This window comes from Arvicola amphibius, chromosome 5 (genome assembly GCF_903992535.2).
Source record: "Arvicola amphibius chromosome 5, mArvAmp1.2, whole genome shotgun sequence".
Classification (NCBI taxonomy): domain Eukaryota; kingdom Metazoa; phylum Chordata; class Mammalia; order Rodentia; family Cricetidae; genus Arvicola; species Arvicola amphibius.
In genome coordinates, this window is record NC_052051.1 from 40,200,046 (window position 1) to 40,227,657 (window position 27,612).

The 27,612-nt window shown below is 43.2% G+C and overlaps 1 protein-coding gene across 1 annotated transcript in view; it reads right to left on the reverse strand.

Moving 5' to 3' along the window:
• The window catches only part of Plcb4 (phospholipase C beta 4), a 363,836-nt gene that overhangs the window by 265,984 nt on the left and 70,240 nt on the right, over positions 1–27,612 (reverse strand). Inside the window, exon 2 of the mRNA XM_038331031.1 lies at positions 17,796–17,865. The gene's annotated coding sequence lies outside the window, so the exon portion shown is untranslated. The remainder of the gene's footprint in view (positions 1–17,795; positions 17,866–27,612) is intronic.

The window sequence follows — 27,612 nt, forward strand, 5'->3', positions numbered from 1 at the left end:
AGTATTACTAAATTCTACCAATGATTACTAATTCTATTTTACTAATAATTATCAGTAAAGGGAGGAAAATCATTAGCTTTAAAGAACAGAGACCATGAGACAACAAAAATTCTTCCTAAATTCTCTTACCTAAGGTGTTTTGGGGGTACAGGGGTTCAAGACAAGGTTTCACTGTACAGCCCTGGCTGTCTTAGAATTTCCTCCACATATCAGGCTGGCCTCAAACTCAGAGAGAGATTCACCTGCCTCTGCTGCCTAAGTGCTGGGATTAGAGATTACCTTTCTAATTCTAATAGATTTACTTTCATCTTCATTTACGTGTGTATATGTGTGTGCAGGTGCCCTTGGAGGCCAGAAGAGGGTGTCAGATTCCCCTGGAACTGAAGTCATAGGAAGTTATGAGTCACATGACAGGCAGGCGTGCTGGGAACTGAACTCAGGTTCTCTGTAAGAGAAGCCAGTGTCCTTAGTTTCCTAGCTTCTACCTAAACCTTTTACTGAATTTCAAGAAAAGGATGCAATGCTCAACAGAAGCAATTGGTGGGTGCTATTCAGAAGGCTGAAGTTGATTTTTATTTCTTCAATTGAATCACTAAGATAAAGTTTGTCTACTAGAATGTGACTTTTAGATTGGGAATGCTTTGTTTTGGAAGTCAAATTTTCATATCGCCTGTCACATACTGGCAATCAACAGCTCACAGCTTAAAGATAAGCCCACAGCACCAATGTGTAAGTTATGAATATGGGACTAGAATTATACCAACCTTGGTTGGAATCAAAGAGATTTAACTTTCAACAAGATAGGATCTTTCTGCGGTTCAATGTTCTCATTTCTACAATAGAGACAAAAGCTATCTATTTCAAAGGATCACTAGAAAGACTACTAAGAAATGCTATGAAAAGTACACAGTAAACTAATGAGTATACAGGAAATGCTCTCTAAACTGGGACAATTCCCTGCCACTCAGCCCTATGCTGTGGCACACTATATGTGTGAATCAGCTCAACTACATAGGCATCCATGGTGGTATCTTGCAATCTCAGCCATTTAAACAAGAGCATCTCCATCTGCAAGCTGCACACAAATCACTGGAGGACATTGTTAAGAGTATGCATTATGACTGGGGGCCTCCTGATTGGGGCTAAAGCCCTGCATTTCTAATAATCTCTTAGAGGACACAGGTAATGGGCCAGGAACTGCAACCTGGGCATCAGATAACCCAACAGTGTAGTCTTCCACCACCGTTTCTCAGGCAAGTCCAAACATGCTAGCCAACATCTCAACCTTGAGTCTACCACTAAACATGACTTTCCTGCAAAACTAGAACTCTTGGTCAAACTATGGACCACTTAAGATAACTGCTAAACATAGAATACAATCATAAGAAAATCCAGGAACCTATAGAAAGAACTTGAGCTATCAAATTAAATAGGTCCAGCTTCAAGCTCTAGCCGCTGGAGTGCTAGCTCTTTATATCACTTTGGATTGACTGTAAAAGTTACCAATTTGTTTCCTTATTTGTAAGTTGCCGATAATAATCTACCTAAAATTTTAAGACATTTCAAATAAAAATATGCATTTTTTAAAAAACAGATTCTCGTTTCAAGTTTCCCTGGAATTTATTATAATTTTTCTGCCTCTGCCTCCTAAATGCTAAGGTTATAGGCTCCCTCATTATACCCATCTAATAAGATATATCTCAGAAAAAATTAATATTAACGTTTATATGCATGTATTCCCATGAGCTGACACATAGCCAAAGTATGCAATAGGAAGATAACAGTTGTCTTTCTGACTCAAGTGTTTAATCACATACCAACGCAGACCTGCACTGGTGCTAGGATGACGCTCAGAGGCCTCTCTCTCCAGCAAACCATCTGCAGACTGGCCACTACTGAAAGCTGCCACATTAGTGAGATCCCGAGAGCAAGAATCTGAGTTCCTAGTATGTTCTAATCGTCAACACCTAAAGAGTGGATCCAAGCTGTCATTCACACAGCTCCTCTCAATACTGCAAACCTCGAAGACTTCTTCCCCACACAGATAAAAGGGGGAAAAAACCAGAAGTCATCTCCATCACGGTCTTGAAAACAGACTACAATATTATTTTTTTCAATAAGCAAAATGTTATTATAAGAAATCAGCCTGGAGTGACAAGATGGCTCAGTGGCTAGGGCACTTGCCACCAAGCCTGCAAGCAAATCACAGACAACCTGAATTCAATCCCTAGAACCCAACAAAGGGAACCAGCTCCCTCGGGTTGTCTTGTGTACATATGTGCAGATATGCACATATACGTATACACAAATAATAAAAGGTAAAAGAAATTTTTACTAATTCCATGATAATATTTCTCTATGCTAGTTCTCACTTCTAAGAGCTGAAGTGGTTTCTATTTTTATTATTTTTGAAATTATGTATATGCACATGTATGTGTGTGGGTATGTACATATGAGCTCAGGTGTCTGAGGAGGCCAAAGGCAACCAATCCTTTTGGAGCTGTAGTTACAGTCTATCTGATATAGACTTTTTGAACTGAACTTGGTTCCTCTGCAAGAGTAGTATGTCCTCTTAACTGCTGAGTTATCTCCCTAGTTCCCAGATTCTGTTTTTCTCTTTAGAAAAAAAATTCTCTGAAACATCAGTTGCACAATTAGTTCCATGTGAATTTTCCATGTCCACTGTGTGCTGGCAGTATACCACGCACCAGTATACACTGAAGAATAAACAGACTATGTCTGTGCCCTTGATGATCTCACTACTTAAAACAGCTCCTACCTCATGTCCAAAGCAGGACACATTGTCAACCAGCTCTGATCCAAAACCTAGCCCTTGCATAGCGGACACTATAAGCCACATCTAAATAAACCACAGCAAAGTTGTTAAGAGAACTGACGTGGCCATAATCCCTTATTGGCACTCAAAAGGCAATAGATGAAACCTGCCAACAAAGTGGTGTGGAATGTACCACCAAATGATGATATAACCAGTACTCCTCACTTCCAGGATACAGTGGGGCAGCAGCCCCTTGGGATACGGAGCCTGTGATAGCTTTAGTATGTATACACAGTCATCATATCTTCTTGGAATATGGCCACCATGAGCTACTTGGCAGGTCTAAGACCTATCAAAAGCTTCCTGGTATCCGCCAACATACTAAGTGGACGGTGGAACTCATTTTACCTGACATGCAAGTCATATTTAACATCTCACAGCTGCTTACAGCTATAAAATGTTGATATTGAGCATCTATCTATAACCTTATCTTGAAAATAGGAGCACTAAGCAAGAATGAAGTCAGTTTTATTCACCATCGTTCATTTGTTAATACTTTGTCAAGCTGAGAGCGCCCCTATCCTAGAATCCGCAGGGAGATGATTTATTGTCTACAGAATCATCTTACTATAAACTCATATTAATCATAGAAATTGGATGATCTGCATAATATAAAGAATTCCACAAAAACATAATCATGGGTTGGGAATGTAGCTTAGTTGGTAGTGTTTGCTTAGCATACACATATATCCATCAATGTATAAACCAAGTGAGGCAGCACTTGCCTAAGATCTTAGCATTCGGGATCTGGAGACAAGACGTTCAAAAGTTCAAGATCATTTTTGACTACATAAGTTGTTTGAGGCATGCATAGAACATATGAGACCCTGTTACAAAAACAACAAAATTACACACACACACACACACACACACACACACACACACACACACTCACACTCTATCTAGGGAAATTATATGATCAATCAGTAAAACCTTCAACGAGAATCAATTCACTGTTCACAAGGATAAGTCTTAATTGCATCCATAGTCTGTCCTTACTGAAACCTGGACACTAACAGGAAACTCCTTCCCATCATGTTTTCACAGGAAAACATGCTAAATCACAGCATTTTTCTTAAACTGATACATGAAAACACACAGTTTACCTTTCCAGCATCGTCAGTTTAGGATAATCCTGCATTAACCACAAGCACCATATATGCAAACGGTGCTATGTGGTTGACAGATTCAGTGTGGAGAGCCCAGAAACCCCTTACAGGAAGTTGGACCAGTCACTCTGATCTGATGACATCAAACAGTTTCAAAACCCCCTATCACGCTCCCTCCCTCCTCTACTCTCTCCATTCCAACTCTGGGTTTTGAACACAGTAGCATCTACTTCCTATTATACAACACAACTTTGCTTTCACTTTTTTTTTCAGCACAAGCTGCAAGGCTTCCTATTTGAATGAATTTACTTGTGGTTAATAAGCAATGAGTGATGGAGGAGTGTCTATGTGTTAGTTTTATTGGCTAATAAAGAAACTGCCTCGGCCCTTTAATAGGATAGAAAATTAGGTAGGCGGAGTAGACAGAACAGAATTGTGGAAAGAAGGAGTGGGCAGATGCTTCAGGCAGTCGCCATATACAGTCGCCATGCTTCTCCTCTCTGAGATGGACGCAGGTTAAGATCTCTCCTGGTAAGCCACCCCTCGTGGTGCTATATAAATTACTAAATATGGGTTAAAGCAAGATATGAGAATCAACCAATAAGAAGCTACAGATAATGGGCCAGGGGCCAGGCAGTATTTAAATGAATACAGTTTCCCTGTAATTATTTTGGGTAAAGCTAGCCGCATGGCGGGATGCAGCCCCGCTGCTCCTTCTACAAATGAGAAACATTGACTGAGAGCAGAATTAAAATTTACTCTGAATGGCTGTCCCATGGAAAATACATTACAGATTCCCATAGGGTATGGCTTTGTAACTTGCTTTGTCACATAGGATCCCTCTGTCTCATTGGAGATAAAGACAGTAACTCCAGAGAGTTAACATGAAGATGTATGTCATGTAACAAGAATTCGATGGGAATGAATATACCTACAAAATTACTAACATTTTATAAATACACCAAGAGAGTAATTACCTCCTAACACAGCCCCCGGCCTATGATTGGAACACAAGGATAATGGGCTTTTTCATGGTTTGGGTGCACATGCAAAGAAAAACCTTTCCTGTTTTACTTAATAAAATAATGAGATATAAAGGACACATGTTAACCCTCCAACCTGGAAGAAGTCAAAGGCATTATCCTGAATTCCACACTATAGTTCTGTTCCTTCCCTTACTAAGATTCAAAATTGCTAAAGGCTAAGGATGAAGCTCAGTGGCAGGAGCTTCACCATCATAGTTAAGGTCCTACTTTCTTATTTATTTATTTATTTATTTATTTATTTATTTATTTATTTATTTATTTATTTTATTATCTCATATATTGCATCCCAACCATGGTTTCCTCTTCCTCCTCTCCTCCCAGCTCCACCCTCCTACATTCCCTCTCCTCTAGATCCACTCCTCCTCCTTTTCCATCATGGAAGGGCAGGCCTCCCAAGGATATTGACCAAACTTGGCATGCCAATTCACAATAAGACTAGACACATCCCCTCATACTAAGGTTGGACAAGGCAACGTGGTACGGGGAAAAAGAGTCAGAGAAAACCTCTGCTCCCACTGTTGGAGTTCGATAGGAACACCAAGCTTCACAACCATAACATATATGCAGAGGACCTAAGAAAAACCAATACAGGTGCGTGACTGCCAGCTGAGACTCTGGGAGCCCCTGCGGGCCCTGGCTAGTATATTCTGTGGGCTATATTGTTGTAGGGTCATGATGCCTCTAGCTCCTACAGCCCTTCCTTGTCCTCTTCTGCAGGACTCCCTGAGCCCTGCCTAATGTTTGTCTGTGGGTCTCTGCACCTGCTCCCATCAGCTACTAGATGAAGCTTCTCTGGGGATGATTATGTTAGGCTCCAATCTCCGAGTACAGCAGAGTATCATTAAGAATCATCTCACTGACTTTTTTGTCGATCATGTTTGGTTATATCTTTGGTCTCTGGGCTAGCAAGACTATGGTTCCTGGCCCTCCTGGAAGTCTCTGACATGGGTTACCTCTCGTGGCATGAGCCTCAGTTTAGAGCAGTCATTGGTTCAGTCCCACAAGTTCTGTGCCGCCTTTACCCCAGCACATCTTGCAAGCAGTACTCATTGTAGGTCAAAGGTTTGGGGGCTGGGTTGGTGTCCCAATCTCTTCATTGGAAGGCCTTCCAGTTAATAAAAGATGCTAAGGCGCTATTTTCAATCACCAGAAACAATGAAGGGAAAGGGGCCCACCATTCCCTACCCACTTGACGTTTTTGTGGGTTCCATACAAAATACTCCCCTAAGGCTCTGTGTTCAAGGTTTATTCTCCAACTACTGGTGCAATTAAGACATGACTAGATCCTGAAGTTGCTCACCCCATCAATGGATTGCCATCAATTAATTATACTTGCATAGGTTATTCATAGAAGGTGAGGCCTTGTTGGGAGAAGAAATCGTGGAGGTTTGTCCTTGAAGAATATATCTCGTCCCTGGCCTCACTAAGCTCTCCTCATATCTCTGTGTTCTCTCCTCCACACACTATGAAGATATGTTGCTCACACTGGTTGAATAAAGAGTTAAATGGGCAATAACAAGGCAGGAAGAGGGGAAGAGCTCAGGGATGAAGAAGAGCAGAGTTGCCAGGAAACACGCGGAGAAGCAAGATGAACATGCCATGTTAAAGAAAGGTACCGAGCCATATGGTAGAACTTAGATAAGAAATATGGGTTAATTTAAGTTGTAAGAGCTAGTTAGTAGCAAGCCTAAGTTATTGGTCAAACATTTACAATTAATAAATCTCTGTGTAGTTATTTGGGAGCTGGCAAGTGAGACAGAATATTATGCCTACACTCTCGCTACATCCATCAGCTGCCTGGCCATTATTACATGAGTCGCCTCTTCACCACACACGATACTCTGCCATTACTCATTTCCAAAACAAGAAGCCAACTAAGTCTAGACCCAAACCATAAGCTGAAACAAGCCTTCCCTTCTTTAAGGTTATTACTCTCAGGTATTTTGTTAAAGCAATGGATATTGTTTTCATGAATTTTACCACAGCAAATTTAAATTGAAACCATCTTACATGAAGGATTTTTAAAAACTGGCTTGAATATAAGATACAAAACTGTATCTTCTCTTTGTCATTTTCTTCATATGATTTTTCTTCATAGTTAATTGGTAAGGAAATTCCTCTATTTGTGTCTATATCCTAATATAACCACCTAAAATGAATCATAAAGCACATGACAAAAAATCACCTCACATTAATGCTTTGTGCTTTGTTCACCCCACCACATTTAATGGGAATTTTGACTAAAATAATGAAGTAAAGAGGGCAACATTGTGTGGTTACATGGACCAGGGAACTGAGCGGTTCAACCAAGGCCATGTCCACTCACTGTGGGCTCATCCTACTCGATAAGCAACTTGATTACTTGGTCCCATTACTCATCATTTCCCTGAAACTCATCTAGGAGCTCCTGAATTCAGAAAAGACAAAGGACCCTGAAGTTAACATAAAGAACAATGGTTAATACTAAAATTAATGCTGATTGCAACTGTAACCTTCAAGATGCCCAGAGCCCAGTAATCCTGTTAAAAACAAGATAATATGATCTGACTGCTTTTGAATATCCCATGTACCTGCAAGGAAAAGCTCTGTAAATTGTCGGGGCAATTTATGTGCAAGGAATTCAAAGTTAATTTCTAAAGTCTAAGCCATTGTTTCCTCCACTCTCAAGTCTGTCAAATTAGCCTTTTCTTTCCTACATACGTTATATGACCTGTACCACACCAAAATGAGTTCTTCAGCATGAGTGTGAGACAGGATAGCAGAGCTTTGATGTGGGATTTCCCTCTGTATGCTGTGATTACCATTGATAAATAAAGAAACTGCTTTGGGCCTATAGCATAGCTATAAGGGAAAACTAAGCTGAATGCTGGGAGAAAGGAGGTGGAGTCAGAGAGAAGCCATGCAGCCCTGCCGCTGGAGCCAAACAGAACTTTGGCAGGTAACCCACAGCCATGTGGCGATACACAGATTGATAGAAATGGGTTAAATTAATAAGTTAAAAGTCAGCCAATAAGAAACTAAAGCTAATGGGCCAAGCAGTGATTTAAATAATAAGGTTTCTGTGTGCTTATTTCGGGGCTGAGCAGTTGGGAACAAGTGGCCCCTCCTTACTACAGAACTTGTTGTTTAAATGCAAACCTCTCAAATATTTGCATATCACAACTTTTTTGTGACTTAACTCCATCATCTAAGAATGGCATTATAAATGCACCATCATCAGCCAGGTGGTGATGGTGCATGCCTTTAACCCCAGCACTCAGGAGGAAGAAGCAGGCTGACCTCTGTGAGTTCGAGTCCAGCCTGGTCTACAGAGAGAGCGGTCCAGTCTCCAAAGCTACAGAGAAACCCTGTCTCAAAAATCCCCCCACAACCCCGCCAAAATGCATCATCCTCTTGGGGCTGTTGAGAACTATATGCAGTATATAGCTAATGCCATTGCTGATGTTAGCTTTCTAAGTAACGGCCACAGGTACCCTTTATATGATTTCTTGAATCTATGGGAAATAACTGAAGACACAAGAGAATCTACAAAAAAATCTTTCTGGGCAGTGGTGGCGCATGCTTTTAAACCTAGCATTCAGGAGGCAGAGGCAGGTGGATCTCTGGGAGTTTGAGGCCAGCCTAGTCTACAAGAGCTAGTTCCAGGACAGATTCCAAAGCTACAGAGAAACCCTGTCTCAAAAAGAAAAATCTGTCTGATGGCTATCATAACTGTAAAATTTTATAAGCATATCCTGACATTACAAGGTATGTGTAAATGAAACATTTTAGCAAGGTAAGACAAAAGAAGTCTTCATTTCTGGTATGTGCTGTTAAGGGGCTTAAAATGTTCTTTCCTAGTTTAGGACTTACAACTGACATTGCCCTTCTTGGTCCTATAGAATGTAGAACACTAACGTGAATTCCAGTCAAAGTTAAGCTATGTTCATTCTGAGCTTTGACCTTTTTTCTCAAACTATGTAATCACCATGAAAGCCTAGGCTGGCCTACTAGACAAGGAGACACTGCATGGAGAAAAATCACCCCATCCCAGACCAGCCAGCACACAGCTACAACCAGACAAGCTACATCCTGTAACTGACCCAAATCAGCAGAAACATCTATCAACCCACAGCTGACCTTAGATGTGGTCCGTGATCCAAACAAGGCCACAAGAACCATGGGGCGCATCCAAAGATTTGACAAAAGACTATGTTTTCCCCCAGCAACGAATGATTCACAGTACTTTCTCTTCCTACAGATGAGCCCTTCCAGATTAATACTCACCATGATAGGAGCTTCAAACACGATTCCCTTAAACCGGCTACAGAATAAACAGCCTAATAGCTGTTCTAAGGCAAAGTCGCCCAAGTGGTCAGTTTGACAGGGAAGAAATGGAATCTGCATTCAAGAAGGCAGGACAGAGGGATGGGGACCTGGGCTCTAGACAACACTACAAAATCATGGTGTGCTTTTACTCCAAATTTCCTTACCATGGACTTGCATCATCAAGCAACTATTACTTTGTATTTGGCTACTAAGAACAACCAGAGTCAACCCTAATTCATCACAGAAACTGGGTTCCTTAGAATAGGCTCTTAGAAGTTAACCCTTGACCTTATGCTTCCAAAGCCTTCCATCAGCATCTTTAGCTAACCTGAAAAGGCTTGTCCCCAACAGAAAAAGAGGCATTGCCTTTTTCTAGACACGACATAGCGGCGGCTGGCTTTTCTCCAGTCTCCAAAACAAAGGAAGAGCACCTACTCAAACATCACTTTGCTAGAGGGGCTGTAGCTGATTTTTCTGCTCATTCCTGATGAAGAACAGAGAACTGGACGCAGGAGGAGGGAGGAGTGCTGAGTGAATTCTACCCCGTGCACACACCCATCCACCCCAGCGGCATTCGCGGAATGAAAAATGTACCTGGGCTCCCGTTTTCAACTCTTCCTCTTGGCTCTTCTTTAAACATCTAATTACGAAGAAACTTATGTGTTTAGATCCTTTTTCCCTCTCTGGGGAATCCAGAAATCAAATCACTTTGCCAACACGGCCAGCAGAACAAATCGTTTATGTTGTGGCTGAGCCATACGGCTCCCTTCACAAACAGCAGCGGAGCCTGCACAGCTTTGCTCTCACAAAGCCATTTGGGGGAAGATTTTTATGGCAACAGAGGAAATGTTTCTACCAAAACAACACCTACAACTTTGCTGGAGATATTTTCAGGAGGTTTCCCCTACTGCCGTTTAAATCGTTCAAATGTCTAGTTAAAAAGTCTGCTCGTGGTAAGGCTGCTGGGCCCCACGGGAGGATTTCTCAGTCAGTTACCGAATGAGCAACCTGGTGCAGGACATTTAACCTGGCAAGACCTCTGGCTGGTCATAAAACAGAAATCTCGGCCCTTCCGGGAGTCTAAGAAATGAGGCAAGGATGCACAGTTAGCACCCAGGTTACATAACAAGAGTTGAAGGAAATGAAGGGCACTGGAAGGATCCGTGGCAAATTCAATGCTAACGTAACCTTAAGAATCTTAGGGAATAGCGATATAGTCACTGTGGTCTGTCTAGTGAACAGACTCCATCTACCTCGGGACCAACCGGTAACTCCCAAGCTGCTTGAGAGAGGCAGTTAACACCCTCACCTGCTTTGGAGCTGCCTTCAGCAAAGCCCAAATCTCAGCTCAGCTTCTCCCTGAGCTCCACCCTGAGTCTGCCTTTCCTTCCACAGGCCAGATATCTCAAGCACTCCAGAGTAAACCTCTGTTCCGTAATCTCTAGCTTAGCGTCCATATCCCAGGAAACCCAAACTGAGACAGCACAGATGCATTCATTGTTCAGGTGAAAAAGTAATTCCCACAAAGGTTAAGAAACATGTCAAAGCACACAAGGAGTGGTATCGCTAGAACTGGACCCCAGAATCTTAAGCTGTCATTCTCAATCATTTGATGACACTGCCATCATTTTGAACAATAAAATAAACTAAGTCGTTGGATATCATCCTCACAGTAGGCTGCAAGAAGCAAATCATTACAGAGAGAAAAATGGTATAGAGATATAAATATAAAAAATAAAAAGACAACTTCCAGGTTACCAGTGCAGCTCAAAGGTGGAACACATACGCTCTGGGTATAGTACCCAGCAATGAGGACAGACAGAGAGAGGAGTGGGTTTGACAATGGGGTGTGATGTCAGGGCCCAGGAACTGAAGCGACCTGATGACAACAGCACAGGCTTCCAGGAGGTGAGGGTGGAAACCATACAGGGACATAGCGATTCCTCATGCACTCGGAGGAGAGAAACAGAGATACCCTGGCTTCTCCTCCACTCCAGCTTTCACCAGTGCTCACACCCACAGACCTACCCAGGTGCCAGAGGACAAGGCAGCTTGGGAGCAGGAAAGCGACATGGGAGAGATCTAATGAGCAAAACTGTGCGTAAATAGCCCAATACAGCAGAGAACCAATCAGCAAGAAGCATAAACACCCTGAGAACAAAACTGAACGAAGTAAGTCATGATTCTGCCTAAAGTCTCCGAAACGGCAAGCAGCCCTAAGCAAAGGGTGATCGGACGGTATGGACTCTCACACTCCCCGGCTTTTTATAAGCACAGGGCTTTGCTATTGCTCAGTTCAAAGCCTGAGATCGGAAAAGGAAGATGTTGGCAGGCATGGCGGCCTGTGCCCTCATTCCAGCACTGGTGGCACAGTTCAAAGACAGTCTCCGCTAGGCAGCAAGCAAGATCCTGTCTTTAAAAAAAAAAAAATGAACAAATAACATAAAAATAAAAACAATGGCTGGGATACAACCTGGTGGTGGAGCACTTGCTTAGCATGAAAAAGAATCTGGGTTTTGTGCCTAAAAGTGTGTTTGGGGATTCTAAATATTTCCCATTACTATCTGTTAAATAAAATTTTAAAAATCTAATATTTGAAAAGCATTTCTATCGCAAACTAGTTTATTTAATAGTGCTTAAGTAAGTAGAAGTTCATCACCCAAATTTTACTTATTCACCTCAAATTGTTCCTCTCAATTGTCATCTAAATTAGCTGCTGATGCCCCTGCTATTCCAGAAGGCTAGATATACCTTTACAATTTCATATGTTATTCAACAAAATAGGAACTAGAATCTAGATGCTTCTTGAAAATGCTATGCTGACTTCTCATGCTGCAGATATCTGAGAAGGGCGGGGAAAGGATAGAAAAAGAGAAAACAGACTAGATTCCCAAAATGGGCAGCCATCATTTGGCAAGCGTTGCTTTCCAGAAACAAACAGCATGGCTGCTCTCTAATCACCCTAAGTTAAAAGTCTATTGCATTACTGTCCCTACAGAGGGAATGAGATTTGCTCTTTCATGGAGACTGCAAACTCCTTCTAGTCCTTCCACCCTCCAACAAAACTCCTTTGAGGTCATTAGAGCCCAAAGGGCTTGAGAGGGGGATGTGAGGGTGAGAGCCAGCTCTGCAGCCAGCTCACTGTTTGGCATTACAATGGCCAATGATCTTCTCTGTGCCTCTGTTTTCTCATTTCCTTCTGAAATGATGCAACCATACAAGATGGTCTTCACAGTCCTTCCAGTCCCAAGTGGGACGATCACACACCAAGATGACAGGCACCCTTTCCAGAACCAGATAAACTGTTTCTTGCTCGACATGACCCAGACGTCTCTTTGTGAGGCTGCTTACCACAATTAAAAATACAATCTTTGGGGGTGGCAGAGAAAAAAGTCTGATCTCATTCCTGCCTCGGTTGACTGTGACCTCATCCAGCAGTTCCCACACTGGGTCTAGGGTTATCTGGCTGCAGAACAAACTCAATTCTTCTTCTTTCTTATCCACACCCTCTGCTGTGTAACCTTCAAGGGCCTTATCCTCTGTCACAGGCCCCATTTGCCTCCAAACAATAGGATATTAGCAAACACGACACAAGCAAAGGCTTTAGAAGTCCTTACGCAGCAAGCTTGGGCCCCTCCATTCTTGCTCCTGGGTCATACCTAAGTAAATATGTTAGACCTAGTGTGTTCGAGGATGAGGACACACACTGCAGAAATAAGTCACTCCAGTCTTACTAGCTAAAGCCATCCTACATCAGCAACAGACAGCCAAGTCACAAGGCACATAGGCCAATCCAGCCGAGGTCAGCAGACAGTTGTCAGATGATATCCCAGATGAAGGTCAACTCCTAAATGTCTAAGATGGGGACACTTTGAAAAATTTTTTTATAAAATATTTTCAGGGCTGGAAAGATGGTCCAGCAGATAAGAGCATTTACTGCTCTTTCGGAGGACCAACGTTTGGTTCTCAGCACCTACATGGTGGCTCATGACCATCTGTAATTCCAGTTCAAGGAGATTCAACCTCACTTTCTGATTCCCCATGGGTACCAGGTAGGAGGCACGTGACATACATATAGCATGCATACATGCAGTCAAAACACTCATACTCAAAATAAAATAAATAAGTCCAAGTAGACTTTTAGTTTTTTTGAAACAGGGTTTCTCTGTGTTGCTCTGGTTGTCCTGGAACTTGCTCTATAGACCAGGCTGGCCTCAAACTCAGGGATCCACCTGCCCCTCTGCCTCATGAGAGCTAAAACACATGCATCATCATGCCCAGATAATTTTTTTGTTTTGTAGTATTTTTTTTAAATTTTTGTTTTTAACTATGTGTGTGGCTATGTGCCATGTAAGTGCCTGTGGGAGTCACAGATGTCAGATGCCCTGGGCTAGGGGTGAGGGCAGTTTTGAGTTGCCTAATGTGAGTGCCAGAAACTGAACTCTAGTCTTCTGCAAGAGCGGTATGCCATGCACTTCTTCACCGCTAAGCCAGCTCTCCAGCTGACTCCCCGCAGATGCTTGCTTGGTTGCCTTCCCCTGAAGTTCTGTGATTGCTCCTTATGCAGCTTACTGTGGGGATATGTAATGGAGCGCATTCCTGAGTACGCACTCAGCCCACCTGTAAGGATTGTTTCCAGAATTGAAGTTGGAGTAGTGTTATCCCGTGGACTTTCAATGCATCAGCACTTCCAGGGCTCTCAAGTCCCAAGATAAAGAAATTGGCTGAACTTTGTCTAACCTGTGTTTCACTACAATGGGTTTTTACCACAGACCTCCAAGTTCGATCCCAATCAAATTACCCCTCAGCCTCACAGCCCAAATCTAGGCTGAACTTCTAGCCAACCTCGTTACTGGATATACTACTCATTTCATTTTCTCTTGCACGATGGTTAATGGTCCCTTCCAAACAAAAACAACAAAAATTACCCCACAAGCACCGTGACATCACAAAACCTTATGCTCATAAACACATATGATAGAAATTAACGGTGAATAGCCAAACAGCTAAAATCCTCAGACAGTGCAATTGTCTGCTCAAATAAATAAATCCTAAAATTTCAATATTCTCATTTGTCTTTGCTGGCCTGGCAGAGACTGACTCCTCAGCTCCTCTCCGGGACTCCCAGCCCGCATGTACTACGCATTTGTAACTATCTGCAACTACTGACAACCGCAGCAAACGGGACAGGACCTCCTGCTCAGACATTCTCCAGACGCTGGTCACATGTGATGCAAACCTGGAATGATGGTTCCATGTTCCTCTGAATCAGCAGGAGTCCCCTCCAACATGTCCAAGTTCTTCCAACCATTGTGGTTTTCCTGCTGGCTGGGGCTGAGAAACACTGAACGCCCTCATTCTCAGTGACCACAAGGTGGCACCATACAAGCTGGTAAATGAAAACACCCCACTATATTTTGACACTCATAACTCAATTTCAGGAGTTCAAAATTTGTAATAAGTTCAGAAATACAACTCCAACATAAAATTTGACCTCTACAAGTGGATTTTCTTGTGCAAAGTCCCCAGCTCTTAGTCACATACAAAACTGACTTTCATTCATTGTTCATGTACTGGTTGAGATGGCATTTCTCCAAAGCCTTAACTGGAACCCTCCAGACCACGATGTAAGACCCACCCCTGCTAGAACTGACCCGGCATTAATGTTTTCCTACTACAAACACTACCATTTGGTGATGACTCCATGTTGAGAAAGGTCCTTGCTTGCTGCCTTGTAGGTGGCGCAGAGATGAACAATACTGAATGGGGAAAGTATGTGGCCGAAGGGAGGAAGGGACAGTTGGGTGGGAAAAGGAACAAGTAGGATTGGTACTGGATATAAATATGACTGAGCTTTCTGACTGTTCTATCTTTAGCCTCTTCTCTACCTAACCTCAAGAGGTAACTACAAACCCTAGACAAGAAGGGAGAGATTAGGTGGGCTAGCCCCCCTGATCGCCGTATCAGCCAGCCGAAGTGGCCACTATGAATTTAGAAACAATGTAGAGCCAGACTGCTAAAAGATTTTATTTTGTTTCATTTTTAATTATGTATGTATGTGTCTTGAAGCAGCCTACACATGTAATGCAGTGTCTGCAGAGGCCAGAAAGGACACTGAGTCCCATGGAAGGAGAATTACAGGCAGTTGTGACCCACTCAAGGTGGTTGCTGACTTGGAACAACATGGGGATCGTCTACGAGAGCATGGTATGCTCTTCTTCCTCCTACCCACCGTTCAGCCCTAACGTTCTTAAGTTAGGGCACTTATCAAAAGCATAAAAGACATTTAAAAACAAAAACAGGATATAACCATGTATTTTCCTAATCAAGGGGGGAAAAAAACCAAAACCCTTTTACTTTTCGGAGATAAATCATTTAATCCATTTGTTGAGCATGAAGAGCTCATTCCCAGACTCCAGCTATGTCATGAAAGACACACAAAGAAAGACGTTAGGAGTCCAGTGAATCCGATTTAGTGTATCGCATCACTGAGGCCACCAGAGAAATGCTTCTACTTCCACCTCGGACACAACGTTCCCTATTCCAGTTCTCCGGTTCTCTGTCATGGTCGAAAGGTACAGAGGGAAATGAGTGCCAGCACAAGGAGAGTAAGAACTGAAAAGCCTGGTGTGTCTGCTGATTCCAGAATGCCACACTCAGTACTCGCCGGTGCTTTCAGGGAGAGCCGGAATAGGTGCTGCCAACTTAAACAGCCTCTAACAGGCATCATGCACTCGACTTAGGACCTCCTGGCTGCATAAACATGCAGCCTTGTTCTCCAGGACTGAATTTATTTGAACTATCTTTTGCAGCCCCCACGCCCTAGTCACAGCAAGGGCTGCACAGGATTTTCGGCACTAGGAAAATTCAAAACATCTTAAGAATTGGTTTAACCCTAAAATCTAAAATTAAGGAAAGGTATATCCAGAGACTGTTCTATCATTCTCCCTCCCATCTCACACACCCGTGTGTGCGTGCATGCATGTGTGTGTGTGTGTGTGTGTATGTGTGTGTGTGTGTGTGTGTGTGTGTTATTGCTCCTCCATCTGAAATCCTTTAAAAACTCCATGTAAAAGTATAAGCCATCACAACTGGCCACCAGCTGTCAGGAATGAGACAGCAGGCATACTGTGTGATTGACACTCCCTTTTGTGACAAGACTATAGTGCAGTAACTCTACTTCTCTGGGGAATTCTATACTTTGGAAACATTCCAAAATTCATTTCTGCCTCCTACGGCCTGATTTTCTGTATGCATTCTTTCAAAAGCCATGGCTGTCCCCTGGGAAGAAAGAAAACTGATACCAAATTAAACAAAAGCAGCCTTCTGAAGGCCTCTCAAGCAAGGCCTGGCAAATAAAAGTGATTTCTCCACTTTGTTCTCCCTTTCCTCTCTACACAAAGTTAAGTCCCTCAAGGTTGCTTATTATTTTCACTTGTAAAAGTGCCTTCAGGTAGGCAAATCAACGTCCCTGCTGCAGAAGGGAGTCCAGCCGGCTAATCCCCAGCGCATGAACCACCGCAGCGACAAGAACTCCCACAATGCACAACTGCACCCTCCCCCATTTTCTTGCCAATGCTGCTCCTTAATTGGCCATGAATAGTTACAGTCAGCCCCGGGCAATTTCTGCACCCTGGATAGCATAATCTCCTAAGGCATCAGCTGCAAGTTTACAGTCCAAATTTTGAAAGAGCATCCAATTAGCAATCATAATGATAATGATGAAAGTAATGGCGAACTGCTGTGTGGATTCTAGCGTTCACAGCAGGAGCTCGGCCAGCTGAACCCAGTTATTCTCCTCCTCTCCTTCCCCAGTACCAGTTCTTTCTATTTCCATTTTTCTTAACTTTTTTTTTCTTTTGAGACACTGTCATTATGTATCTCAGGTTGGCCCAGATCTATCGCTTGCTTTATGTATTTGTGTTTCTTAATCATGGCCTCTTATAACCCAGACTGGCCTCAGACTTGCTACGTACTCTAGGATGACCTTAAACTTCTTATCCTCCAGCCTCCACTTCCTAAGTGCTGGGATTACGGGCACGCAACGACATACCATGTCTCCTCTAACATTTCTTGAACATTTCTTGAACTGACTCTTTAGTAAGGAAACTTTCTCGAACTACATAGATCCAAAGGCTGTGATTTCAAACTTCAGCTTCCATTCACTAACCAACGTAGACTGAGCAGAGACGCTATCTGAATATAGAGACAATTGCCGATGACTGAGCTCAGGGAATTCACAAGTCCAACCAAAGAGAAGCCGCTAAATGAATCTGCTGCATCCATGCAGCAAACGTTTCCCGCGTGCTTTGCCCACACAGGATAGCCAGCAGGGCGTGACCAAGGTGGGTAGTAACAGAGGCAGACGCAACAATGAAGGTATCATGCCAGACCACAAGACCCTTGTTAGCGCTTTGCTTACATTCTGAACGAGGCAGGAATCCACTGCGGGTTCAGAGGAGAACAGTATCATCAGACAGATTTTAAAAGACTCACCCAGGCTGCCTGGTAGAGAATCCTCTGCAGGTGGTTGACAGCATGCACAGAGCGGCTAGTCGAAAGGTTCCTATAGAATCCAGACAAAGAAAACCAGGGTCAGGGCAATGGTCAAGGTAATCTAAACTGGCTGCCTTTGGAACACATTTTCATTGTCAAACAGAATCATATACTGACGAACTTGATGGCAATATGTGAAGGCAGACATTGGTTTTGTTTGATTGTGTTCCTCTGTTTTTGTTTTCTTTTGTTTCGATTTGGTTTGGTGTTCTCTGCTAAACTTCTGTTTTCACTTATGTCTTGGACACTGCCCAACAGGTTTTGTGTTTAAGGCTTGGTCCTCAGCTTGGTACTAATGGAGCCAAGTCGCTAGGTGGCTGGGGGTGTGCCACCAAAAGAAATATGTGGTGCTGCCTGTGTCTCTATTTCCCAGATGCTATAGGAGAACAGCTTCTCCAGCCAAAACTCTTGGTCTTGCTTTCTGACTCACAGGAACAAAGGCAATGGGACTAAGTGATCATGGGACCAAACTTCGGAAACTTTGATCCCAACCAGAATAGGCATTTGTCTAGCGAGGAGCATCTGGCTAAAGAAATGCTCAACAAAGTTTCAAATTTGTGTCCACTGGGACTGTTGGTCACTGTGGCTTGTGGTTATACACTAATTTATACCTCCAGGCTCTATACTCAACCAACCCATAGTCAAGACATTTCTCTGTTTTTCCTACTGAGAATCCAGGCATTTTCATATTCATTTTTTTGTCCCTCTCATTCCCTCCCTTCTGTCCCTCCCCTCCTCTCTCCCTCTTCTATTGCCCCCCGCTCTGGGGCAGAGCACAACCACATCCCAGATGGTTTTGACAGCTCTGGCCTCTAACTCAGCAACACTACCTTATCAACTGCAGAGCAAATGATGACCCAAATTGCATATTTTATATGATGCCAACACTCGGTCCCCAATACCCTGTCTCCAAGAGAGCTTTCTATAGCGCTCTACCTGGGGCTCCCTTTCCCCTATGCCTTCGGGCATTCTGCTAGTCTCACCTTAGGTCTCCTGTAATACTCTCCCAGCCTACAAAGGCCTCCCCTGCCTCAGTTACACAGCTTTTCTTAAGTGCATTTACCTATGCACTCTGCCCACATTCTGGCCTCTACAAATCACTCTCTTCAGGTCCCGCACCACATGCTCATTCTGCACTGCTGAGCAAGTACTCGATTTGAAAACACATGCCAACTGGTACTGACTTTACAGCCTCCATTTAGACAACAGAGCATTTCATACATGTTAGGTCTCATTTTTGGACAGTGTCCAAAAAAAAAAAAACAGTCTCGCCTCGGGTCAAGCTGGACTGAAGAAGGATTATTTTGGTGGTTAAATAAAAGACAACATTCCTCAGGAACTTTTGAAATGGGTTCACCTTTGCAAGAGAGTTGCTTCCCTTGCCTCTGGCAGAAGGGACATATGGTTCTCCATTGGCATATGCCTTTGGTTGTATATCAAAGTCCAGGCAACCTTTGGGCTCCCCCAGTCCCTGTTCACACCTCTGAGCTCCCCCAGTCCCTGTTCACAGATACCTGTTAGACATTTCAAAGCTCCAGCGCTAGCATCTCACCCCCTCCGCCACCATGAACCCCAGGCCTGCCACAGCTCAGGGCTTTCTTCCCTTCAGCTACTGCCCTCCTTACACTGCTAATCTCGCTGTTCTCCCTGGTCTCTCTTCCCTTGAAGACAGCCCTTGGTCATGCCTAGCCTGCTTTGTTTTTCTTTCTGCTCTAGATTCTTCCAGATGCATCTGGTTGTTCTCTTTCTTATCCACACTACCTGATCACCACGCGCCCCCTCCCCCCAGTCAAGAAGGGACCATTCCAGTGGTTTCTTTACTGAGCCCCTCGCGTACAATACACAGTGACTAAATCACTTTTTTAATGACAATAAATAAGCTGAAACAACACTGTCCCCTCTTTATCTGGTTACATCATATTGGGTACTGAAAACCCCTAAGAATTCTGAATATTGTCTTTGAGTAAGACAGAACCAAAGTTATTTCCTACTCCATCTTTCTGTGGTCCCCCTGCCATTTTGATTCATCCACTAATGCTCTTTTTAGACAAACAGTATGCCACAAAAAAATAAAACTTACATCTAGGCTCATCTCATAAGAGTGGGATGACAAGCACAAGACATCTGAAATCGTAATTAAGCCAATATTAGGCTCACACTTAAACAAGTCACTGGCTTTATGGGACAATAATTGGAAATGAAATGAGCAGTTCTGGGCTGCTGGTCATCACAGCTCTGCCATGACTGAGATCTTGGGGTACAGACAAGGGGCCACAGGATGACAGAAGCAAAAAGGAAAAACGATGGCTTTTAGTCAGCCACTTTTATTCCAAGCAGGAATCCCTGCTACATTTCAAAACATCACACTTCCTCTATCTTGCTGTACTATGTCAGTGGGGGCAGCACATCACTGACTCACCTCTACCAGGGGCAGAGCATGCCCCAAGAAACTATGCCCTTGTGTTCCTCAAAAGAGAGGTGGTCTCTAAACCTAAGTATTTCTTTTATTAATCCTTTCTTTCGCAAGGCAACTACCTCCTATGATCAATGGTCATAAATAACAAATACTTATGTGTGCTAACCCAGAAGAAGACAGTCACATTCCTTTGTTTTCTAGAGCCTGGAGCAGAGGACAGGTAGAACCTACGATTCCTCCCAGGAAGTGACATTTGCACTTAGGGCTGAGAAATCAGTTCCAAGTTGCCAGACAGAACAAAGCAGGAAATGAAAAGAGAGCCTTCTTTCTCAAGGGCAAAAAGAAGAACAGGCTGGCACTGTGGTGCAGGCCTGCCATTTCAGCCCACGAGAGTCTGAAGCAGGAGAATGGCAAGTTCAAAGCCAGTAGGGGAATCATAAGAAGACGTTATCTTGAAAAATAAAATAATGAAGAAAGGAAAGAAGGGAGGGATGAAAGGAGGAAACAGCTATACTAGAGAAACTAATAATAATAATAATAATAATAACAGCGATGATGATGGCAACAATGCTGGAAATCCAGGAATAGAATGGCTCCAGAAAAGTTAGAAATCAGAGGTAAGTCAGGTGGAGCTCTCTGGTCCAGTATAGCAAATGCTGAGTTGGACAGACGGGCAGTGAGCATTCCTTCAAATAATCCTCAGTATGCAAATAATCCTTTGTTTCCACTTCTCTGCCAACACTGATCATGGTTGCTTTAAAACAACATGCCTTCCAGAAGCCCCTCAAAATAAAAAATCCTCAACAGCACACACTCACCCCTCCAAACCACAGATGACTACGGGCCAGACAAAACAAAGGAGTATCTCTTGGGAGCATCTGAAGGAAGACATAGTGATCACAAACAGTTGGTGATTAACACTTAAGTAGAAGTTTCCAGAATAATGGGTACTGAGGGACATGGTAAAGTAGGTGCCAAGAAAGGGAGGGGCGAGTTGCAAATTATAATCTTCCTGCTCAGATGGCAACTCTTTTCACTCTTGTCAAACCTGGGCCTAGGGCTGGGGTGACCTACAGAATGCAAAGGGACTTCTAGTCCAGGTCTCCCAAGTCCCATTGCTTCCTTCTTTCCTTCCTTCCTTCATTTATTTATTGAGTTTCTCTGTGTAACCTTGGCTGTCCTGGTCCTGGAACGAGCTCTTGTAGACCATGTTGGCCTTGAATTCACAGAGATCAGCCTGCCCCTGCCTCCTCAGTGCTGGAAATAAGGCATGTGCCACTACCACCGGGCCCAAGTTCCATTCTTTAAAATATATATAATATATATATATATTATATTACATATATATATATATATATATAATTTTATTTTATATGCATTGGTATGAAGGTATCAGATGCCCTGGAACTGGAGTTACAGACAATTGTGAGCTGCCATGTGGGTGCTGGGAATTGAACCCAGGTCCTCTGGAAGGACTGCCAGTGCTCTTAGCCACTGAGCCATCTCTCCAGTTACCCCCAGGGCCATTCTTCAGGATGTTGGTGACTTCTGCTTTTACACATTGACAATAGCCCCCCTCGGCACCTAACCCTCATATGTGAGAAGCACAATCCACATGGCAGGGGCAGCACAGCTAATCTGGATGCACTCCAGCGGACATCCTCACTGAACTCAAATGTTCTTGCTCAGTGAGTCATCTCAAACATTCAAGCCAGTCAGTCTCACATGAGGCAGGCTGACCCAGCAGAGACCAGTCAACCCAGACTCCTGAAATGGTTGTTTCAAGTCAGTAAGTTTTGGAGTAGTCTGTTTGGTATATTCTGCAAAAGAGGGCCAAGGCAGTGAACGACCAGAGCAGCAAACAAGAAAGGTAAGGACTAAAACAGACAGAATATATTTCTAGAATTTGGCACTGAATCTTCAAAAGATCTGATTGAGTTATCGGGCAAATCAAGCTTCTTATTTTCATTAATAAAAGAAGAATGGACTCAAAAAAAAAAAGCTCTAAGACCATCATAGTAGAGTTGAAAAGAAAATCCCTAAGGCAGGGAAGCAATAAATCTCAGGAGGAGACTGGAAGGGGAAAATGGAGAAAAGAAAGAGAGAAGGAGGCCACGCTGTCTGAGTTACATCAACATGAAGGTCAGACACAGGCCAGACAAGCCACGTTCAGGGCGGGGGAGCTCAGCGGAAGAGGACTGTTGGAAGCCCAAAGTACCAGTGGAGGTATATTCAGGCTCTGGCAAGCATCAGCAAGAGAAAAAAAACTGCTGCTCTTCCCAAAGTCCCAGTTTGATTTGAGCACCCAGGTCAGTTGATTCACAAGAACTCCAGCTCCAGGAGATCCAACACTATATTCTGGCCTTCATGGATGTGTGCACACATAAACACACACACATAAACATTTTAAAAAACAACACGTATTGCTCTATATTTAGAGCACTACTACAAGACGGCAATGTTTCCTACTAAATGTCCATTAATTTTTTTAAACACTGTTTCAGTTTCCTTACATTCCTTAATAATTTTTAGAGTGTGCACAAGCCATATCATCTTATGTGATAATGACTGTTAAGGATTAGACTATCATTTTACCCTTGGCCTCAAGTCCAGGCATTCTACCAAAGGCCACTGAGCTACAGCAAAACATGCTTCACTCCATCTCAAAACCATCAGGTAACCTCATAGCCCCCAGCCTCTCCTTCATCTTCCTGCCAAGCTCACTGCTGTCCTTCAAAACGCAGCTCATGGAGCTTCCTCTCACTCACAACCTCCTTGCCTTTTCCTGACAGACTCAAATATACCCTCACTTAGATATACATATATCCCATGCTATAATACTTAAAAACTCTTGTGATAATTACTTGTTTAGACCTCTGCTTTCCCACCATATTGTGGTTTCCTTGAGAACACACATCAAGTACTATTCATTACTGAGTGCACAGTGCTCAGCAAAGCGCCCGAGTCATGAGGGTCCCTGCAGAGTGACCTGTTCTGTCGCTGTAGAGACTTCTTCTAGGTGCTTGGAATGCTTTTCATAGCAGCTTTTAAAAACCCTCACAAAGTGGATTATAATTTACTAGAAGGGTGGGAAATTTTAGGAACTAAAGAGGAAAATACATACTTATCTAGAATTAGAATACACGAGATAAATCTGAAATTTCCAGATGGAGACAGACCCAATATATCCGTCTGTTTCCCCGCATTGCAGAGTTCCCATCTTATACAGCAAAGTACATTATAATTAGCTGTACACATGGCTATAATAAAGCAGTCCCACATTTTCAATTTACTGCTCATATGGGGCTTCCCCGTAGAGTAGAAAAGAAAACATTCTAATTACAACTCAAGGTACCTGTTTCAAACACCTTTTGGAGGAGGGAGTATTCTTTTCTTGGGGGAAGATGTCCTACATGCTGAGTACTCTTGTGGCTCTAGGTCAGCTTACGCTTTGTTATCCTATGTCTTCATAACGTCTCTGGCTCTTGCATTTCACCCAAGTGTTTAGGAAAGAAAAGCCTCTAAGGGTCCCAGCAGGAAGTAGATGGGAACTTGAACACACAAGTAAAGGAGGGGGTGTAATACGGAGGATTTTTACCAGGTATGGCAGAGCTTAGGAAGTTAACCAGGGAGCATGACATATTTTAGGTCTGAAAGAGAACAGAGGTGGAGGAACCCACAAAGCACAGCTGTAGCAGAAAGTCACGTGACAGATAGGCTAGCTTCCAGGAGGGAGTTGTATTTTCATCTGTCAGTGTGCTGGTAAGAAATCTGAGGGAGCAAGCGCCCCAACCTAACAACTCTCCCCTCATTAATCCCCTCTAGAACCTGCCAGAATGCCACAGATGTAGCGATTAACACCTAGCCTAAGGAACTGGAGGGTCAGATGAGTAATAACCTATGTTGGCAGTCTCGCATTTACTGGCTTCCTAGTCTCACTTTTCCTTTGGAAGAGCACTAGGCATACGAGTGTAAAACCCTGCCCAGGCGATTAGCATATGGCAACAGCGGGTACCTGGCAGGCTTGGTTCATATTCTTTTACTGAGTGTGCATGCTGAAGCTGCTAGTGCCCCACCCAGGTCTAACTTCCCAGGGACTCAGTTTCCCTATGTGGAAGAGGTGTTATTCTATAGCCAACACCTTCCTGTCAGAGAACCTTTCGAGTACAAATACTAGAATTAAGGCTTTCTAAAGTCCTCAGGCCACAATCAGAGATTGGTAGACAAACAGCCCATCTCTTACTGCCCAGTCCAACAACTCGGAAGATTCTGCTGCCCCCAGTACCCAGGAAGTCGCTTACTCCCAGTAGGACCAGCTAACTAGCCCTATCTCTGGTTGCTGCTCCTGAGTACTATTCATACTCCCAAGTTTGGCTCAAACCAGTTTTAGAAGACATCAACCTAAGGGAATGTCTACCGTGTTTACTCTGAAGTGAAGAGAAGCATGTTCAATGTGGAACCAGAAAGTCGGACTTCTCAACAGCTGCCTGGCTTTGGCCTGGCTCCGCCCGACAGAAGGACTCAGCATTCTCAACTGTCATGTACCCTCTCAGCATAAGACAATCTCAAAGTCCCTGTCTAGCCCCCAAGTTTACTACAGTTGTACTAGAGAAACAGAAATGCTGAGGTTGAGGTGCAAACTGTCACAAAACTCCACTCTCTGCAAGTAATTTCTAAACCTTAAATTTGAACAGAAAAATAGGGGTGGGGCTGACTGACTGACTGACTTTTGGATGACAGTAAAATAAATATTAGAAATTAAAATTTTGCCTGTCAAATGGCAATTAGATGTGATTCTTTAGCCAAATTTTCTCGATTTGACGACATAAAAAATAATTTTCATTCACGAATCTCCCATAAACATCTCTTGACATTCTTTTTGTTGCCTTATTGCTGGAGATAAACTCAGGGTCTAGCCAGAACCAAACAAATACTCTGCCACTAAAGTACAACACTAGCCCTATTGACACTTTTTAAATCCACTTTAATTTCAGTTTGGTTTGGGTAAAGTTTTCTGGTGTTTGGAAGAATCCAGGCCAGGTCCTCCTACATAATAAGAAGACATTCTGTCAGTGAACAACAGAACATCCCTAGCCCTGATATTTTGGTACTTGTTGATATGGTGAAGAAACGGGAGGTTTAGGCTTATCTGCATCATTCTATCAATGTCTTCCTTCGCTAGTATTCCTTTTTAAAATAAAACAGAATATAGTAATCTCAAACTCTATAAATTTTAATTATTTCAGTTCTAGTCTAGGACTTTATTACATTTTAGCCAGTGCATTTTTCTATAGCAGTGCCCACCTACTCCCTGGCAAAGTTGCTGGACCAATGCATCCCCAAACTAATTCTTAAAAAGGAAGCTTAGGTGCTAGACAGACAGTGGCATATGATGACATATTCCATTTTCACTGTCGCATTTAGAATAGCAGCAGAGATCATTCCAGTGATCACTCACAAGCATGACAGGTGGCCAAGACTTCTTAGTACTACTCGCAAACAAATTACAGGCAGACTGAAAGCATGGATGGATGCTGGGGAGGACACTGGGTAGGGGGCAGAAATGACTACAAGGGATTCCAAAGTTACTACATTGCTGTCTCACTCATTACAAAAGTACCACGCATAACTACATGGGAAGTCAGAAAACAACAAGGGGCTTTCTGAAAGTCCTTCAGGGGCTTTGGGAACTCTTCCACCAGGTCCTGGGATGCAAGAGCCTGTGGGTGTTAGAAACAGGAGAAGCAGCATGGGAACCAAGCAGAAGTTCTAAATTTGTAGTTTATAGGCATGTTATCTAAAGAATGGTTTCCTTCCAACTTCCTCCACCATGAAGGATGGTCGGCTGTTTCTCTGTGATAGTTGGGAGGTGAGGGAATGTGATGTCATACAATGTCATTTGCCAAGTTATAAAACTATAAATTTGAACAAAGTACAAGCACTAATTTTATGCATATAAAAATCATAAAATTGCCAAAATTATTAAATTACCAAGACAAAAAATATTAAGTTACTTTAGAAGTGTTCACATGAGTAACTTTGAATTAATGATATCGTGGGTCTCAAAGGTTGTTATATAACAAGAGTGCCTGGGAACCTAGAAAATTCCAAGGACATACACACCCAAGACTAATCAAAACACCTCTTTAGATTGATAACTAGCAACAACATTATTTGAGGAGCTACTCTTGTGACACTGGCATGCAGACAAAATTGAGAACTAACCTGGATTGCGCTAAATTAATGCTAAGGAGACTTAGGCAAAAGACCCTCCACTGCCCTTCCCTCGCATATGCTCATCTTTAGCCTGAAGCTGTCTCCTCCACCTGTGTCTATCTGAAGCTGCCACTGCAAGCCACCCTGGGGAACTGATACCGACCTCTACAAAGGAAATAAGAGTGAAGAAGAGAAACCTTCAAGTGAAGAACATTTAAACCACATTCAACAGGGAGAATGAGAATGGCATCCATGGTATGGTTACCGGAATGGCCCATCCAGTAAAAAGGAAGCTGCCTGAGAGTGGACTACACAGGCCGTCGACATGCTTAGCGCTGGACCCTTTCCAGTTGTGGTATCATTCATTCAGCCACTCTCTTAAACATTTACTAGCCATGTAACTAACCTGCGCCTACATCACCTTGAACTTACAAGTGAGTAGGGACAACAGAATCTAAAGAGTAACTCCCAGTCAGAAACATGGAAGCACATGCAAAGCGGACTGAGAAATCCATCACATGGGACCATGATCTGTGGGGAAAGGGTAGACACTCCAGACTGCAACAACAGCATAGGCAGAGGCCTGTGAGAGCAAAAATGTGCAGTCAGGAAGCTGAAGTCAGGAAAAGAGACGAGAGGCCAGAGAGCAGGGCTGTGAGACCCTACAGGGCAGCAGCAGGAAGGACCACACTAGGGTCCTCCCCCAAGGACTGGACTTCCCAATGCTACTGACAGGTTAGGTGACTTGTACAGGATTACCCTGGGTGTGTAGGATGCTCAGCAGCATCCTGCCCTACTCCTGGACAAAAACAGCAACTTATTTTACTTTGGGTTTGTTATCTTGTTTTACAGTCAGTACAATATGACACATTAGTACCCTCTTAGAGTCAAAAGTGTTTCTAGATACCACAAGACACTGGGAGAAAACACTGCCTGAGAGTCTGACTTGCAATCTTGTCAATGACGGACACCTGTGCCACGGTGAGCTAAGACTAGGATGAGCCCTAAGTCAATAGGATGTGTTTAAGACAATGGTGAGGTAAGAAGTTTCTTTTGGGTCAACCAATGTTCAGAAAGAAGCAGCAGAACTCCCAGAAGCCCTTGTGGTGCAGTACAGGAAGCCAT